Below are 18,785 nucleotides of genomic sequence, written 5' to 3'. Positions count from 1 at the left end.
ATAAATGCTTCTGACCAGCCGGGTGGGAAGACTTGTTCGGAGAATAAACCGTTGAAAATATTCAAAAGTTGTTGTAGTGCCGAATTAGGAAGGTGTGAAAGCATGGAAAGGCGAATGTTGTCCGGTCCAGGGGAAGTGTCCCGTGAGTTTTTAAGTGCGTGTAACAATTCCTTATATACGAATGGAGTGTTTAATTCACCAACCGAATCACCAATGTTTAACGATAATACTTATATTTGTACCTTGTACCTTTGAAAATCGTTATTATATGATGAGGTGAGAGACACCGAGCGGAAAGATTTTGCTAGACTATTTGCCACTTCCGAGGGTGATGAAAGGAGTTCTCCTTCATCAATAAGACCGAGAATAGATTGTTTCGGTGATCCGAAAATTGCACGAATTTTCTTCCATACAGTAGACGTGGGAGTAGTGTGTGAGATAGTGCTCACGTATTTCGTCCATGAATTCCTCTTAGCGTCCAAGAATACCCGACGGCACACCGCTCTAGCCCTGCGGTATAAATTTAGATGTTCAGCTGTAGGCCTACGATTAAATTTGCGTAGTGCCTGCCGTCGATTACTAATAGCATATTTGCAATCATCGTTCCACCATGGAACGAAATGACGTCTAGGATTACCCGATGTTTGTGGGATATATCTGTTGGCATTCTCAAGTATCATGGACGTAAAAGAAGAATATTGGTCGAGGATGTTCGCGATTGGAATGCTTTATGGTATCCGTTCCAATCTGCCTTTTCAACAATCCATCTCCGTGGCCTTCTTTTAATCCCGCAGTCTACACCGAAACCAATAATAATTGATCTATGATCACTGCCGTGAAAGTCATCACAAACAGACCAATTAAAATGAGGGAGTACATTCGGTGAGCATATGGAGAGATCAAGGTTAGATACAGTACCAGATGATAAGGACATGAATGTGTGTGGTCCATTATTCAGTAGGCAAAGGTCAAAGTCTTGTCTCAATCTGTTTATCATATTTCCTCGAGTGGAGCAGAAGGTTGAGCCCCAGGAAATATGATGGGCATTGAAGTCTCCTACTATTAACGATGGAGATGGTATTTGCGTGAGGAGATTTGAGACATCTAAAGCACAGAACTCAGTGTTCGGTGAGAGATACAGATTGCAGATATGCAATTTGAAGGGAAGACCTTTACTGTAATAGCAGGAATGACAGTGGTTAGTTGAATTCTTGTAGCTGACATCCCATTCTTCATGAAAATCGCTACTCCACCACTCTCCCTACTATCTACTAGGTAGTCGTATCTCTCACAGAAGTATCCTCTGAGTGTAATTGGGTCATGTTGTAGAAGGTGAGTTTCTTGGAAACACATGATTAGTGGATCATGTGCGTGCGCTAGTACTCTAATATCTTCAATGCGGGACCGAATATCTCTAACATTCCACTGAATAATGTTCATAAGTGTAAAAATATAAATAAAAAAATTAAATAATTAAATCTCGGGAATTATATAAAAATTAGCTGTACGTGATTCAGTTTTTATTTTTTGTATTTTTTATTTTAAAGAACTCCGATGGCCTAGGGTCGGGTGGTTCTTCAACCATATCCTCCAGTATATGAAGTGATGGTGGAGGAGATTTATTTGAATGGGATGCTGCAGTTAACATCCCAGAGGAGGTGGTTATGTGGGTTCCCTTTACGGGGAGCTTATTAGGTGGCTTACTGCTAGCTGTGATAGTTGCCGCTACTCGTGCCGGTACGACTTTGGGAACAGGAACTTTCGTATGTATCACACTGTTGGATTCACTAACTGCAACGAAAGACTTTTTATTCATCTTTGTCAGCTCTGAGACAGTGGCTGTAAGTGAAGCTACTTGATCAGAAAGCATCTGAACAAGTTTTTTAAGTTCACTGCAGGATCCTCACTGCTGATTATTATCGTTTGTAAGAGTTTGTTTCGATGTAGCGGTGGCAAAAGATACATCTGGTTTAACCAGGTTCCGTGAATTATTTAACTTTTTGTATTCTCTTCGTGCGGCCGGGAAAGATAGCTTTTGCTCCGTACATATTTTGAGAATTGCCTTTTCTTCTTTAAAAGTTGGGGAATCTCGGGAGCGGGCTGTATGTGGACCACTGCAGTTTGCACATTTTTCACTTTCTTCGCAGTTAGTGTCGTTGTGACCTTCTTTACCACGTCGAGCACAGATCTCAGTTTTCGTGCAAGATGTTGTAGTGTGACCAAAACCTTGGCATCTGAAACATCGCCGTGGGTTGGGTATGAATGGTCGTACCCGAACCGAGAGGTAACCCACTTTAATCTTCTCTGGTGGAACAAGGACATTGAATGTTAGTATAAGAGACGGTGTCGGTTCTTCTGTTCCTTTCTGCCGTTTCATAATACGTTTCACTTCAACAACATCTTGGTGGCAAAGCTCGTCAACTATTTCAGTGATATCTATATCTAAAAGATCTCGACAAAACATTACACCCCGGCTCGTATTTAAAGTTTTGTGGCTTTCTGCATTTATATTTATACCACCCATATTATGGAGACGTAAGATAGATCGACTCTGTTCGTCGTTGAATGTTTCGATCAGAATCGATCCGTCACGTAATTTTCAGTTTTGTTTATTAAGAAAGGTGAAACCTTTTGGAGGGAGCCACCTTCCTGACTATTTCGGAGAACAACGAATCTAATATTTTTAGCGTTTAAGTCTAAAGATTTGCAGTTACCTTCGGTAGGACTTTTATCCTCGTCAGACAAAGCTGATCGAGGTCTCTTCATAAGACTTAATTTGGTGGTTTTTTCAGATGGACCACCAACCATCTTGGAATTTAATATAGGAACAGAAATTTTGGTCCCACGAGTACCGGCGAAAAATGGACCACTCCAGCAGAGCGCACGCGTACTGGAGCTAGAGCTAAGTACAACTGGGTTCGCCCTGGTGCTCAGAGGACATCGTTCGAGACTCACTACGTAAAGCCATTCACCCATCGGCACGATTTGTTCCCACCTTGGGTTACGGTTGCGTTTCGTAAAATGTCGCAACACCACCGAGTGTTAATGTAAGAAATATCAGTGTAGGATGTTGTTGTGTAATTGTGTAAGTGTGTATGTTGTAATTTATGTAGTGTTCTTGGTATAGTAAATGTGTATGATGTAAAGTGTTCTGCAGCTCACTGTATAGTGGGAAGAATAGCTGCCGAGGCTAGGCCCGTGGGGACGCCAACTCCCAAAGTCTTAAAGAATAAGACTCCCCGTCGGGGCGGCCGCAAAGTACCTCGGTTTGATGATTGAGCGGAAAATCAGCTTTGGAGAGCCGCTGACAAAGCTACGACAACCATAACTGCTCTCATCCGGCTCAAGGCGAGTGTCGGCGGATCGAAGGCCAGCAGACGACGAGTTCTGGTAGAAAGGGGAGTGGTTTTAGTCGGTAGTCTGCTAATAGTGATTTGATATCACCAGTGGGAGCCCGACACTCCGTGCGTAAATGCACTTCCACCTCCCTACGCAAAAAAAAAAAAAAAATATTATTATTACATTTATTGTGATTATTATTTCAAGAGGAAAATTTCCTCTTGAAATAAGAATAAATCCCTTTTGTTTGTTTGTTTTTATTGTTGAAAATAAGACCCGAGTAATAAAATTTATTACTCGGAAAGCCATTCAAAAGGAGAAAAAGTTAAATTTTTTTTATTGATTATATCGTAAAATTTCTTCCAACGCTATACTCTATAATTATCGGATATCAGCTTTTGAAAAAAAGCTCTCTCTCTCTCTCTCTCTCTCTCTGTGTGTGTGTGTGTGTGTGTATGCGCGCGTGTGTGCGCCCGCGCGCGCGCTTGTAAGTATTAAGAACTGCGTGGAAGAAATCTTTCTTCTGAATAAATGTTAGATATCATCTTCAAGTTAGAAATAAAAGAAATACAATTTTAGACCGTTTGGTTTGTTTGAATGTGCGTTTACGAATTTTTTTAATTTAACTGGATAAAACTGGTGTTTTGTTTGTTTTTTTTTTAAATTAACTGCGCTTTAAAAATTAACGAATTTTTGTTGTTATGAATCCTACTGGATTTTTAGACGGAGATATGTCTTTGTACTTATTTCTTTTCAATAGATTAAGTCTACATTTTCAGTAAGCTGTTAAAAATTTATTAAAAACTTAACTTTGAACCAGTCTTCACTTGTTTTAGGATTATATTTGTAAATAAATAAATATATAAATGGGCCAGATTAGTAAATGAGAAAAATTTAAATCAACTATTTCGTTCCGTTTTGTAATTATGTTTCAAAATGCATCTTAAATTAATCTTGGCGTGATTTACTTTCTAGTACTGTCTTTAAGTAAAAATCAGTGAGTAACGATAAATTTTTTATGAAATTTCGTCTCGAAATCGTGATCGAAAAATATGTTTTACTTCTTGGTTGCCATAACGAAATGGTTATAGGCTGAATGAAATCCGATATAATCCCCTCCCATAATATCTTGGCCATTAAAAAAAATCAAGCCATAATAGGTTTACAAAGGAAAAGAATTGAAGTGATTTTCCCTTATTTTTGTCATTTTTTAGGAACATTCAATTGCATATCAACTTACCTAGCCTACTGAAATGCAGGTAATATTCACTTCTGTTTGGTGAAGCCACAAAAACAACGTGTTCACCACATGATATGGCTCTTTAATGAACTTAATTTTATCCGAGAATGAATTTTTTCTCAGATGTAACTGGTACCTCTGTACTTGGATGTTTTACACGTAATACTATCGTAATAAAGGCTGGGATTAGTGCTGCAAATTATTAGTTATTCTGTACTATTATTATTGTACTATTTTGTTGCAGAACGATGTAGAACGCAATAAAATAAAAGAGGTTTTGTTATTCTTTCGGTATTAGTTGAAAAAGAAAAAAAAACCATTAAATCACGTTCAAATATCAAACCACAACAGTAACGATTAAGTCTGTTATATCTACAACTCATGAGCAGTCATGCAATAAATAATTCACAAAATTTATAAAAAATTTGTGAGGTATCACATACTTAACCCAATCAATTGAAATACAAGTTATTATCATTCATAAATGCTACGTAGTACAAGATAATACTAAACAGTACAGTATATCGAAGTTCGGAATTGAGAATAAACATAACGATTATTTTTGTACGGAAAATGATAGAATGCAATCTAATTATCAAAATTAAATTACATTTTATCCGTAATTTAGTGGAAGATGGTAACAAATATTATCAGGTATATGAAATTAGAAAAAATACTTTTTTTTAAGTATTTTAAAATCAACAATTCAAAAAATCTAAAAACATTTTTTAATAAAATGATAAGACTTCATTACAATGAACCAAACGAATTTTACGGGTTTACATTTTAATTTTATGTGTTTGTAGATGTAGCTTAGGATTACGCTAATCTGCAAAGCAGTTTGGAATCGAAAGGTTGATTATCTCTTTGTGAATCTGTTTTCATTATTACGGTGTCGATTCTGCTCAAAAGTATTACAATTAACAAATTGGTAACGGTTTTGAAATTTAAAAAAATTATTTAGATGAAGGAAGAGATAATTATTTCGTTATATTTATGTAATTTTTAACTCCTTCAGTTACTGTGTAACACGTTAGCTAATTAAAAAAAACATTTTTACTTGATTTATGGAAAACATTACTGTAAAACAATTATCATGGTAAAACATTAAACTGTATATAGAATTAAAAAAATTACTGTTAATATTTTAAACCTGTTATGAAACGAATAAGAATTGCCAGTATACAGATTTTAATCAGCCAACCCCGCCGTTTAGAATTGACAAATTAGATACCTTGACTTATATTTATTCTCTATACTTTTTCCAAGGTCAGAACATCGACTTTGTTTTGGAAGGCGATTGAATGCAACAAATTATAAAAACGGTTAAAAGTATTTTTAGTAATGTATCTTAAAATTGCAAGTAATTAAACTATACACAAATTTCCGCTTACGCATCGCAATAAATGCACCAGTTTCTTATTTAGAGAATTATTCAGAAAATTTAAAGATGGTTGTGATATGTAGTTCAACTATCAATAGGATTTTAAGAAATTATCCTTCATAAATGTGCTGTAGTATGAGATAATGCTAATCCACCGATCAACATTCGGAAACCAGATACAGTAGATAAGTTTAGATTTTCATACTAATTTTTTATTCCTATCTAAAATCTGCAAAAAAAAGATTTTTAGGTAGACTATAAAACAATTTAGAACAAACCAAAGGAACGTTTTGAAATCTTTTCAATAGATTAAATGAGAAATATTTATTTCTTGTATAAAATATCACCATGGAATTTCCTTTCCAACTATTAAAAAAAAAAAAATGTTTTCCCAAAATTTAAAAAAAAAACCATTATTCTACGATAAAATATTAGTAAACAAAAAAAAATCAAACGTGTTTATTTTCCATAATACTAACACAATGAGATTGCGGTAACCAGCAAATCAGAGTGCAGAATCAAGAGATTAGATAGATATCTAATCTCTTGATTCTTAAAATATATTTTAATTCTCTTTATTTTGTACTTCTTTAAATTCTACTTCAAATCTGTTTGAAAGCACGATTTTGGTACAGGATGTGAAAGAATACAATGAAATGAAATATGGGACCGGGTCTCTCAAAATACATAAGTACACATGAGCAGGAGCTCAAAGGTATATATGATGGGCTTAATGCCTTGGCGCAAGTCTCGTCCCCTTTATCAGTTGTTACGCAGGCTACTCAGACGGACCCTATAGTTGTGGAAGATGAGATGGAGCAAATTCTTACTAAGGAGCTGACAGATGAGCAAATAATAGATCTACTGCCCAAAAGGTGGCCAAATAGTTTGCGGAACAAAATTAGTTTGATTAATGAGTTGCCTTCTGAGGTGGTGGACTCTTGTACTGTTAGTGGTTTAAGTAAATCAAGTCAAGGGGATGAAAAAGAAGGTATTAGTACCAAATACAAAGTAGGCGACATTCGTAAAGATGTACAATCAATTCTTGGAGACTGTGACCACATTAAGAAAAGTAAATACAAAATCTACTATGATGGTAATGCTACTGAGAAGAGCACAATGGGAGCTATATTGAGGGCTTTAAGGAAGATTATTCCTCAGGTTGGTAATTTAGTTTTTGTCATCCCCAATAATAATATTGGAAACTATATGAAGAAATTAATATCTTATTTGCGGAGAGACGAGGAAGTAGCGGTTAAAGTGCTTACGATCCCAGTTGAAGGTAAAGCTATACAAGGCAAGTCTGGACAAGCCCATATTAAAAAGTCGACACCACCGGCAGTTGACAGTCGTACTGTGGTTATCAAAGCAGCTGGAAAATCCTAGTCTGATTTACTTAAAACGATGAAATCTGCAGTAAGTAGCGAAGATGCAAAAGAGGTCATCTCCTTACGTAAGGGCAGGAATGAAGAACTCCACGTGAGAATTCAGGGAACACAGAAAGCTGCAGAGTTTACAAGTAACCTATGAGATAAGGCGGCAGATCTGCATGTTGACCTGCGTACAAGAGCGGGAAGGCGCACAATAGTTCACATCAGGGATGTAGAATATGACACCACTGAGACAGAAATTTTTGCTGCAATTACTGCAAGAGTAGGTACTGATGAGGACATCAAGATATCGTCAATTAGAAAAGGGTACGCCGAGACCCAAAATGTTACAGTTATCACCTCGTATAGGGCTGCCTGTAAGCTGGTGGAACAAAGGTTGAGGATTGGCTGGGTAAATTGTCGGGCATATATTACGGAATCAGAGGAAAAGTGCTTCAGATGCTGGAATACTGGACATCGTAAACATGAGTGCAAAGGCCCTGACAGAATAGATCTCTGCTTCAATTGTAGAGGGAGAGACCACAAGATTGCTGAATGCCGGGAGCATAGTAGCTGCCTGGATTGTGGGAGCCAAGAACACCGCACCGGAGGCTGGGGGTGCTCAAAACACTTAAATGCTTAGGGTGATAATAGTTAACGCAAACAGAAGCACCATGTCTCATGATTTAGTTAGTGAACTGGTCATAGAGCAACGGGCTGATTTACTGATAATTACGGAGCTGAACAAGTACGTTGTTGCTAGATCAGGCTGGATGGTGGATACAAATGGTGACGTGGCAATTATGGATGTAAGTGGCATGATAGCATGGAGATTGACGTCCAGATTTGGAGGCATGTTGGCGGTGGAGTAGGATTCAACACTAGCGATTGGTGCCTATGTGTCTCCAAACTGTGACATACATGAATTTACTAGAAGAATAGACATAATACAAGGAGTAGTAAATAACGCTAGGAAGAAAGTCATTATTCTAGGTGATTTCAATAGTAAAGCGATTGCAGCAGGGAGCGCATACTCCAATCGCAGAGGTGAGATCCTTACGGATATGATGGGGGTAGTTAGCTGTCATTGTGTAAATGATGGCACCCCTACATATGAGACGAGAGGACACTCGTCAGTCTTGGACTTAGACGATAGACGATAGATGGAGTAGGGAACACTGGGACTGGCGAGTGTTACCACATGATATGGCGAGTGACCATCATGCCACTATGATTACCATAAAAGGCTCAGACTATGTGACTAGAGAGAAATGCCCTATAGTAGTTTTACAACGGAACAGATTGAGATCATAATCGATAGAACGGCTGAAAGGATTATCAACATATAGAATCTGACACCAGTTGCCCTGACTAACGTTATAAGACAAGAAATGGGCAGAGTAGCTCACAGAAGAGCTAATAGAAACTCAGTGTATTGGTGGAATATGGAGATTGAAACACTGAGAGGGCTCCTACAATCACGCAAAAGAAGGAAGCAGAGACTCAGAATGCGAGGTGGACAGGAGTACGAGGAGGCATCTCTTGCTTATAAAGAGACCAGACGGGCCTTAAACAAAGCTATTCGTACGTCTAAGAAAAAACAATGGCACAGACGCTGTGAGGAGTTAGGCGGAGACCCCTGGGGACAGGCATACAAAATAATCACTAAGTGATTTGGAAGGCGTCTGCCCGTATTACATAATGAGCAGGTAGAACAACAAATTAATGAGCTATTCCCAGGTAGAGTAGAAACTGCAGGAAATGTTACAGATTGCGAACCCAGACGCTTTACGTTCTCTGAATTGGACTTGGCTGTAGCACAACTGGATAATAGGAAGAGCCCGGGTCCAGACGGAATTCCAGCGGCACTCCTTAAAGGGCTGATAAAGAGAATTCCTTATGAAATGCTTGATGTTGCCAGCCATGGATTAAAAAAAAGACATTTTCAGGAATCTGGAAGGAATCTAGGGTGGTGTTCCTACCAAAAGGCACAAATGACAATGGAGAACCTTTATACAGACCATTGAGTCTTTTAAATACCATGGCGAAGGTAGTGGGGAAGATGCTCGCTGGCCGAATCTAAAAGGAACTTGAGGAAGGAATAGGCATTAGTGGAAATCAGTTTGGATTCATGAAGGGTCGTTCGACGATACAGGCGGCGACAAAGGTGATCGACTGGGCTAAGAATACTAGGAGCGGCACATGAAGAACGAGGCGTATTCCCCTATTCATAGCTTTAGATGTAAAAAATACATTCGGTTCTATCAAGTGGGAATCAATAAATAGGGCATTAGTGGAAAAAGGTATCAGTCCTTATTTAAGAAGGCAGATAGGGGAATACCTCTCAAATAGAGAATGCTTGGTGGAGACGCAGAGTGAGTGCCTACGTTTCAATATTTATGGCGGTGTGCCACAGGGGTCTGTACTGGGACCCTTACTGGCCTTCGATGGGATATTAAGACTAGACTATCAGGATGGGGTACAAGTAATTGCCTATGCCAATGACCTGGCGATACTCATCAAGGGTAAAACAACTGTCGATGTACAAGAGAGTGCTAACAACACGTTACGGACGATAGATAACTGGTTGAAAGAGAGGGAACTCCAGCTGGCAATAGAGAAATGTAAATATATTATGTTCACAGGGAAGAGGATTTTAGACCGTCCGGCCATCCAAATTGGAAACCATCATTTCTTTCAATTATACCCTTATAGTTTTATTGTAACACACCGATAGTATTTCTTGTATATCTGGATTTACTCGTGGCGTTACCTTACTCGTATCGAACTGGATTCAGGACTCTGCTCGCTGGACCGACGTCTCGCAGACTCAAACCTGTGACTCTTCTCGCTGGACCGTCGTCGTACATCTCGCTGGAATGGTTCGCAGACTCCGCCAAACCCACACGACTCCACACAACTCGCAGCCTCTCCTCGCAGAACTGCCCTTGCGGGACCGACGCCGTAAAGAACGCTTCGCAGGCTGGTTTGCAGAACTCCGCCGAAGTGAATTTTAGCTGGTCTTCCAGAGCTATTTATACTGCTAGTCTCTTTACCTGCCGGACCGGACCCAAGTCGAAGCATGAGAACAGTCGACCGAGGTTTTTGTTCCCGTGAATTCCAAACCTGGTCTCTTCTCACCGTACAACAGGTGTTCATTGTGTGTTAGCGGGCACTATAACAAAAGACAATTATATAACGGACCTAATCTTTGCAAAAAGCGTTCTTTTTTTGTTCCTTTCTGGATTCTTCCAATTATTATATTAATTATTACTTTCATAATAATTGGCAGGAATCCGTTACTCAGGCCCGCTATACCGATTTTGTTACACTATGTATCAAATATTTTTAATTTTTTTCGGTAAGAATTTTCTAGTCGTATTTTAATTTATTTTCAAACAATAACATTTAAAAATATAAAATCTTATTACACTTCAACAAACAAAATAGTTATTTAATTTAATTTAAATACATAAAAATTTACTAAACAAGATGATGCTAATAAGCAGAATCTTGTTTCGTCTTTAGACGAAAATGTTCCATTAATTTAAGGCTAGTCATTTTTCATTTTCATACTTTTTAATATTTATCTCATTTCATTATGATATTAAAAAAATTATTTATTTATTTATTTTTTTTTTAGGTATTAAAAATATGAATAACAATTTAGTATTATATTCAAAAACGAATATTTTAAAATTTTATCAAAATCATATAAATTGTTTTTGAAAAATTAAATTTTTAAATTTATCGCTTTTATAAAATTATTAAATATAAATAAGAAATCATTTTTCAAATTATTTTCTTGAAACTCCATACAGTTGTTGAACTACGTGTAAAATTACATGGTTACAATAAAATATTTTTTAAATCCTATCTAGATGTATTCGGCTTGGAACTACAATCGGATTATTTTTATAATATAAAACTTATATATGTAATCATTGGATTTCATTTAATGTGAACTAGATAACTCCATATGCCTTTATTATACTTTAATATATATTTCCTGACCAAATGTTCATCAAATATATTAACCTTGATATTATACGCCTCTTCATATCCTTGGATTTAAAACGGACCTTGTCACCATAACCTACACAACTCATATTACACACGCACATACTCACAAATAAACACTATAATACATATCTATATATATATATATATATATATATATATATATATATATATATATATATATTTACTTACAGAAGGTCATATTATTTAAAAGTGAATTAAATTAAACATCACTTCTGGTTAAAAATTGATTTTTAATAAAAAATAAAGAATTTAAAAAATACCAGTCGAGATAACTCACATGTTATTCCTTCTTTTTCAGTCCATTTTTTACTTTTTTTATTTGCATTTCTTTCATTATTAAATTACTATGATGTCTTGTAACTTCATAGATTTAAAATTAATCAATAAGAAATGACGAAAGGTTGATTTAATTTAAAAAAATATATATATGTGTGTGTGTGTGTTACATTTCTCGTGAATATAGCTAAAATAGCTATTTTGAAAGAGAAAGTATGGTGATCATGTCAAAAAATGGCATATCGGGTTTTTAGCAACTCTTTACTTTTTAGGATAAAACTAATTCATCTAGACTAAAAAAATTATATGTATGTATGTAATTAATTATATGTATATATGGTTCACAGACTCCGCCGAACCCGCCGAACGACTCCACACAACTCGCAGCACATATGTACGTACGTATGTACACATATGTGTCGCAATGCTTTTGGCCTTATATCGCAAGATTGACTGAGACATTTTTTTAAAAATTGGGTCTAATATTCCTATATATGGGGAACTGATCATATTAATCATTTTTTTTATTTCTTTAAGAGGGTAGGATATATTGCAAAAAAATCATTTTTTATTTTCTTCTGAGGGGTTTTAGAGGAACTTTATTAAAGCAAATTTGTAACAGGCAATGCATATATAAAAAATAAAAAAAATTTTTTTTACAAATCAACCCCCAATTCTTAAAATTGAAATATATATTTCTATTCTTTTGCTACACCTTCCTTCGGTCTAAATATATATATATATATATATTATTTTATACTATCTTCTGTCCAGAAATTTCTACAATTATTTTTAAATTACAGACCCCGAAACTAAAATGCAGAAGATTTTTTTTTTTAATTTCCTTTTCTTATTTCAGCCTTTATTAAACGGGGTATTAAATTATTTAGAGAAAACTTTACGTAAGTATATTTATTAAACTTAATATATATATATATGTATATATGAATATTTTTCTTACCATTTATTCTTCTCCTCAGTCTTCTGGCTCTAACTCTTTTAATTTTTATTATTCGATTTTTTTTTATTTCATCTCGTAAAAGTTTATTAAAATCAAAGATACTTTAGCACCTACATCTTTTAAAATTTAGCAACAGACGTGTAAAGTGTTTTTATTTATTTTATTTTAAGGCTTTAATTACAAACTACCATAGATAAAAAAAATAAAAATAAAATATGAAAACTAATAAAGTTTTTTTATTCGTTTGTGTATTTTATTTTTGTTAAAGTGTAAATTTTTAGTTTTATATTTAACTACATAATGTTTTATTAAGAACATCAAAAAATTTGACTACAAAAAAAATTTTCTAATTGTGTAGTAAATTTTTGTTATTGTTTATAAAAAGATCAGATTACTTTATTATAAAAACTAAATTGAGAGTCTTAACGTTTGAACTGCAAAAATTCGTTAAGGGTTTGGGAAATTTCTAAAGTGCAGAAAATCTTTTTGAAAATTTCCTTTTTCTTATTTCAGCCTTTATTATGGGAGTACTAGATTTAGAGAAAATTTTACCTAAGCTTAAGCTTAACGAAAATTTGTTAAACTTAACCTATATACGAATACTTTTTCCTAAAGTTTATTCCCCACCACTAAAAAATATAAATCAAGTTTTTTGGAACTCAAAAACTTTATTATTAATAGCCAGGACAGTCATGCAGTACTTTGCCAGCTTTTAGACCAAATGAAAAATAACTAATTTTTAAAGTATTTCAAATAACTTGTATATCTTAGTTATATAAAATAACAATAACGCAAATGTTATTCCTTAAGATTTTTTAGTGGTATCGTATTTTTCTATTATATTACTTTTATTAAAAAAGAAAAAAACATAAAATTTTCTTCTATTCTAATCAGGTAAATCATGTGAAAATGATTATAAACGGAAGAATATTTGTTTGTTTAAAAATAAATGCATATGTACAAAAATAAAATACATTATAAGTAATTTGAAAAAAATCTCAAAAATAAGTCGTAAATTTCAATTCCACCAATAAACGTTGGTATACAAGTAGTAACTTCAGTATTCTGATAAGGAAGACGAAAACTGACGATACTTCTGATCTTAAAAACTAACTATTATCCAACTTCTTCTTTATCATAATTGTAGTATTATAAAGAAACCCGTCTTAAAATGACTAAGAAGCCTTACTAGTTTATATACAAACAGTACATATATAAATATATATATATATGTATAATATGTATATACATATGTATAAAGCATATATGTATATGCTTTGTCAAATAGTTGAAAAATCTCATATTGTTCAATTATTTATAGATCTTAATTTTTGGGTTCCCAAACATAAACCTTGCAGCAATTTTTACAAACATTTAATTTGATGCAATCAGATAACAATGACAAAAGAAAAAAATTTTGGCCTTGGAAGCATAAACAATTTTATGAGCATAAAAACTTGGTATAAAAACCTTTATTCCGAATATTCTGAATATTTCTATTTAGATTTTTATTTTTGTTCACTTTCCTCTTTACTCATTTTTTCTTTGAATTTAACACCTACAATCTCTTATATCTTTGCATTTCAAATGTTTCAAATTTTGAATTTTCCATTTTTCTTAAGTTCATGTTTCACATAAATACAAAATTACTCCCAAAGTAGCACTTTCCCATCTAATCCGATTTATCAGTTATAACAAGAATACAAGTAAGCAAATTATGACAATTCAACTCAGCCTATAGTATCAGAACAAGAAAAAGAACCCTCAAAACCTAGATTCTCCTATCTTACAGCAACTAGTAAGGCAACAGCCTAATTAGCTATCATAAGCGACTAACTAGACATAATAACCGACTTCCTCTGCAAAATATCAGACCCTCTACAACATCCATCAGGCACATTCCAGCAAGATCGAAAGGCAAATTGACCGAAAGGTCTTCAGTGGGCGGATTGAAGAGATTCGCATCGAGAGAAGGACTTAAATATTTTGTTTATCTCCCAAGGAACAACCCAAGTGAAAATATTTTTCACAAATACGATCGGAACGCGTTCCCAAACTCTGTCCGTTTTAAAAATAAATATATAATCGTCATTAAAAATGAAATACCCGCGAAATTAATAGAAAGACCCTAACTTACAATATGTGGTTGTATTGGTGGTAGTCGGACATGTATGCCTCAGTGTATATGTTATTCTTGTGAGGGTCTATTTTTCAGTCACTTTGTAGTTAACTTTACAATATGATATGACTTCAACGATATGATTGATATCTAGGTTCTGCAATAAGTAGGGAGATAAAACATCCCCCGACATCCTTGCGTCCCGTTCCAAATATGACATAAGATTTCTTTCTATTAAATTACATAACAATAATACAATTTTAAGACCAATTTTATAAAATAAACTTTTCAGGTTAATACGAACATTTTTTTTTTTTTAAGTTTTAGGGGCATCGAATGCTATGGTCATTAGCCCCTTGCACATCAAAAAAGAAAAAATAAACATACTTTTCTCCTCCCGATAAAAAACACGAGCGACGTAGGCATTACACTAGTCCTGTCAACAGCGATAATAAAAAAAACAGACTTGTCAGAGGATTAAAACCCCAATAGAAACACAAAATGGCAAGGGTGTAAGTGATCCTTGGCACTTAAAAACAAAAACCACTTCTAACCAACGTTGTCAACAATCAAATTTCAATAGTGTGTTAGACACGTAATAACAAGAATGTAAAGGGCTCTTGCCACTTAAAAAAAAACAGACCACTACAATCAAAGTTTTAAAGAATTCCCCATGTCACGCAAAAATTAGAATATTAATCCTTTCGTTAAAATTTGTCAGAGCATGTAAAACGAGCTTCATCTTAATGCCTATCGCTTAGGTTTTCTCTTAAGCCATTCTTTTTTGTTCCTTTGCTCCATCTTTCTGAAGGCCTCGATGTCAAATTTTGAAGAATCTGAGGCATCTGAGTTCGATCCTTCATTCCTCCGGTAGAAGTCGCGGAGGATCTCTTACTGCCGGCATCAACGACACCAGCTCCTGTGGCCCGGTGAGAATTGCATCACAGGCGAAACTGGATGCACTCATGTGCATCCAGTTTCAGGAGCATGTTGGACTTCCAAAGTCCTCGCCCTCTCTGCTAAAGACCTCCGAGATTTTCGGGGCTCCATTTTTATTTTTTCTAAATCTATTTTTTTTTCTAAGATTTTCATCTCTATCTTGTCGCTTCCCTGCACGGGGATTTTAGTAATTTCGACTTTTTGTTCAGGCTTCTTTTCTTACCTGCATTGACTGTACTTCTAAAAAGGTTCATTTCTCAAACGAGACCAACTCTTTTCCTTAACAGCTGGTGTTTTCTTCTCTCGCTATAAGCTACCCTCTCTCGTTGGGCGATTTCTAAGTTTCTTAACGACGATATGTTCAACCATACTTGCTAAAACTGGTGCCAGTTACGCAATCACATCGTTAGCATTGAAGGAAGCTGCAGGAGATGACACAGCTTGCCTTCGACATCGCCTTCGGCGATCTATTTTTTACAGTTTTCTTCGCTTCTACATAGCCCATCTTTTGAATAGTCCTAATCTCTGCTACCTCTTCTTTATATATTGGGCAATTTCTAACCGTCGCAAAATTATTTCCCCGACAATTGACGCAGACAGGTGGATCCCTGCATGGGTCGTCAGGATGGAGCGGTTCACCACAAACACAGATTTGTTTCCTAGTGCAACGTGCCGCTGTATGACCATAACGCTTACATCCAAAGCACCGCACCGGTGTTGGGACAAACGGACGGACGTCTAGTCTGTGAAAGCCAGCCTTTATCTTTTCTGGGCATTTTGGTTTGTTAAATGTCAACATGGTCGACGCGGAGGGTTGTAATTCTCTATTGCGTCGGGTGTTCAATCGACGATGAGCTATATCACTCTGTTCACTGAGTTCATCGACGATATCCTCTTTACTGCAATTCAACAAGTCCCTGCACACAACTACACCCTTCGACGAATTTAAGGTTCAATATGGTGATGCTTCAACGTCAAATAATCCAATCTTCTTCGCCTTTAACAATCGTGAGGATTGTAAATCGTTGACCGTTTCAACAAAGAATCCTACTGTAGTCTTCCTTTCTTCTGTAATCGATCACAGCAGCTTCCGTGATGCCACGAGCTATCACGAAAGGGCTAAATTTAAAAAATCGCCGTCCTTTTTTGTGACTAAATATTTTAGTACTGGACCACTATTCTTAGGTCTAAACTTACGAGTTTCCTTCTTCTTTTCCAGATCTATAACCTCTTCTCTATCACTAAATTCTACACTCTTCCTTCTCTTTGCCTACAAAGACAAGGTCTCTCCAGAACGGGGGTTTCTACGTGGACCCTTTGCCACGGATGTTGTGGAAGGTGAAAAATCCATATCCCATATTTTCCAACATGTTACAAGGTGCGGGTGGAGAGAAGGTTGGGCGTGCGCCGGATAATAGACCCTGTCTGGGTTCCCCCAGTCCGCTGCCTTCCACAAATTTAACCTGAGCCGGGGAGTCAGGTACTGCCAAACTCACGATACCGACACCCTAAGGCTCGCACGTAGCAGTAAGGACTCCGATACCCTTACCCATGGGACAACCCCTGCCAAGGGCCAAAGCCACTGACTCACACTGGACGGCGTAAGACTTCGGCAGAGTAAGCTCACAGCAGCTTACCCTCAACCCGGATTTACAATTGAGAAGAGGAATGGGCACTCCTCGTACGCACTCCGCCCAGCATCGGCCAACAGATCACGGTATGCCTTTCACCCCCGCTGCAAACAGCGAAACCGAGAAGCACAACTGCAACCAGCTCGGACAGCTTGGAACCGTCAATTCCACACTACACAGAGAGCTCCTCAGCAAGTCCATTTTCCCGGTGGCCGACATAAGTGAAGGTACCGAAGTACCACTTCATTACCCGCTTCGGACTTGCAGGGACGTGGGCTTGTATTTATTCTGGGCTATTATAATTTTTTTTTTGAGGTTTTAGAGACATCGAAAACCTGGTCATTAGTCTCTTTCCACTTCAAACAAAGAAACAAATCCTTAAATTTTTCACACTTCCAATGAAACTAGAACTGTTCAGTGTTTTTGTCTTTTAACAAATAAGGAAATATAATCACGATGAATTTGAATTCTTAAAGATATAACATTTATTTATTTACCGCCAAGGCTTTCCTTTCCGCCATCCTTTCTTGAACCCTTTTTTCCATTCTCCTTATGGTCTCAACTTCTGATGACAAAGTGTCTGAAATCTTGTACATGGCATCTTCCTCCCTTTCTGATACCAGTGATGTTCTGCGGCTGATATCAAGTGATGATAACTTAGATAAAGCAGTTAGCATATGTTGTTATCGAATCTAGACTTGATGCGATTGCTAGTGGCATATCTTCGGCGGCTGAAGTACTCTATTCAGTTCCAAAGGTGTACTTTGTTCTGTTTAGCCTCCGGAAATTACCGTTCAGATATTACTATTATGAGTGTGAATGAAATGTAGTCTTGTACAGTCTGAATTGGACCATTACTGAGATGTGTGGTTAATTGAAATCCAACCACCAAAGAACACCGGTATCCACGACCACAAATCCGTATCCATAATCCGTAATTCAAATCCGTATAAAAGTAAACTCCCCTGGTCCGGTCCAACTGGTTGGTATTGCGCCACCCAGGGGAGTGCCTGTTCTACTCTAATGGGCCTTCCCACCTACCGGCTATAAGTCCGGCATGGCAGGTCGGCCCACCGGTCAGTTTTTTTTTAGTTCTTTTGCTCATCCGTATATCGCCACGTCAATGCCATGTATTGTCGTGACGTGGCAATTGGGTCTTTTCGGGTCTTGATATTAACCTAACGAATAACCCTTAGGAGTCCCCAGTGGATCATCAGAACCGATACACCTCGGCATGTCAGCCACCACTGAGGCTGCCCACCCTGCCCTATGCTAAAGTTTAAAATCCTAGTCTCCTCTCATCGTTGTTTTTCTGGATAAGTATTCTTTTGATGACCAACTCAACTTTTTTCCAAGTTTCTTCACCGTTTAACATGCTATTGATTAGTCTCCCAGTTCCATCAGATGACAGGTTAATACTGTCTGTCTCTTCCCTCCATTTATGACATACAGTGAAAGTATGTTCGACATCATCATCACAGT

This window comes from Lycorma delicatula, chromosome 4 (assembly GCF_047948215.1).
Source record: "Lycorma delicatula isolate Av1 chromosome 4, ASM4794821v1, whole genome shotgun sequence".
Classification (NCBI taxonomy): Eukaryota; Metazoa; Arthropoda; class Insecta; order Hemiptera; family Fulgoridae; genus Lycorma; species Lycorma delicatula.
Note: the sequence above shows the minus strand (reverse complement) of the source record.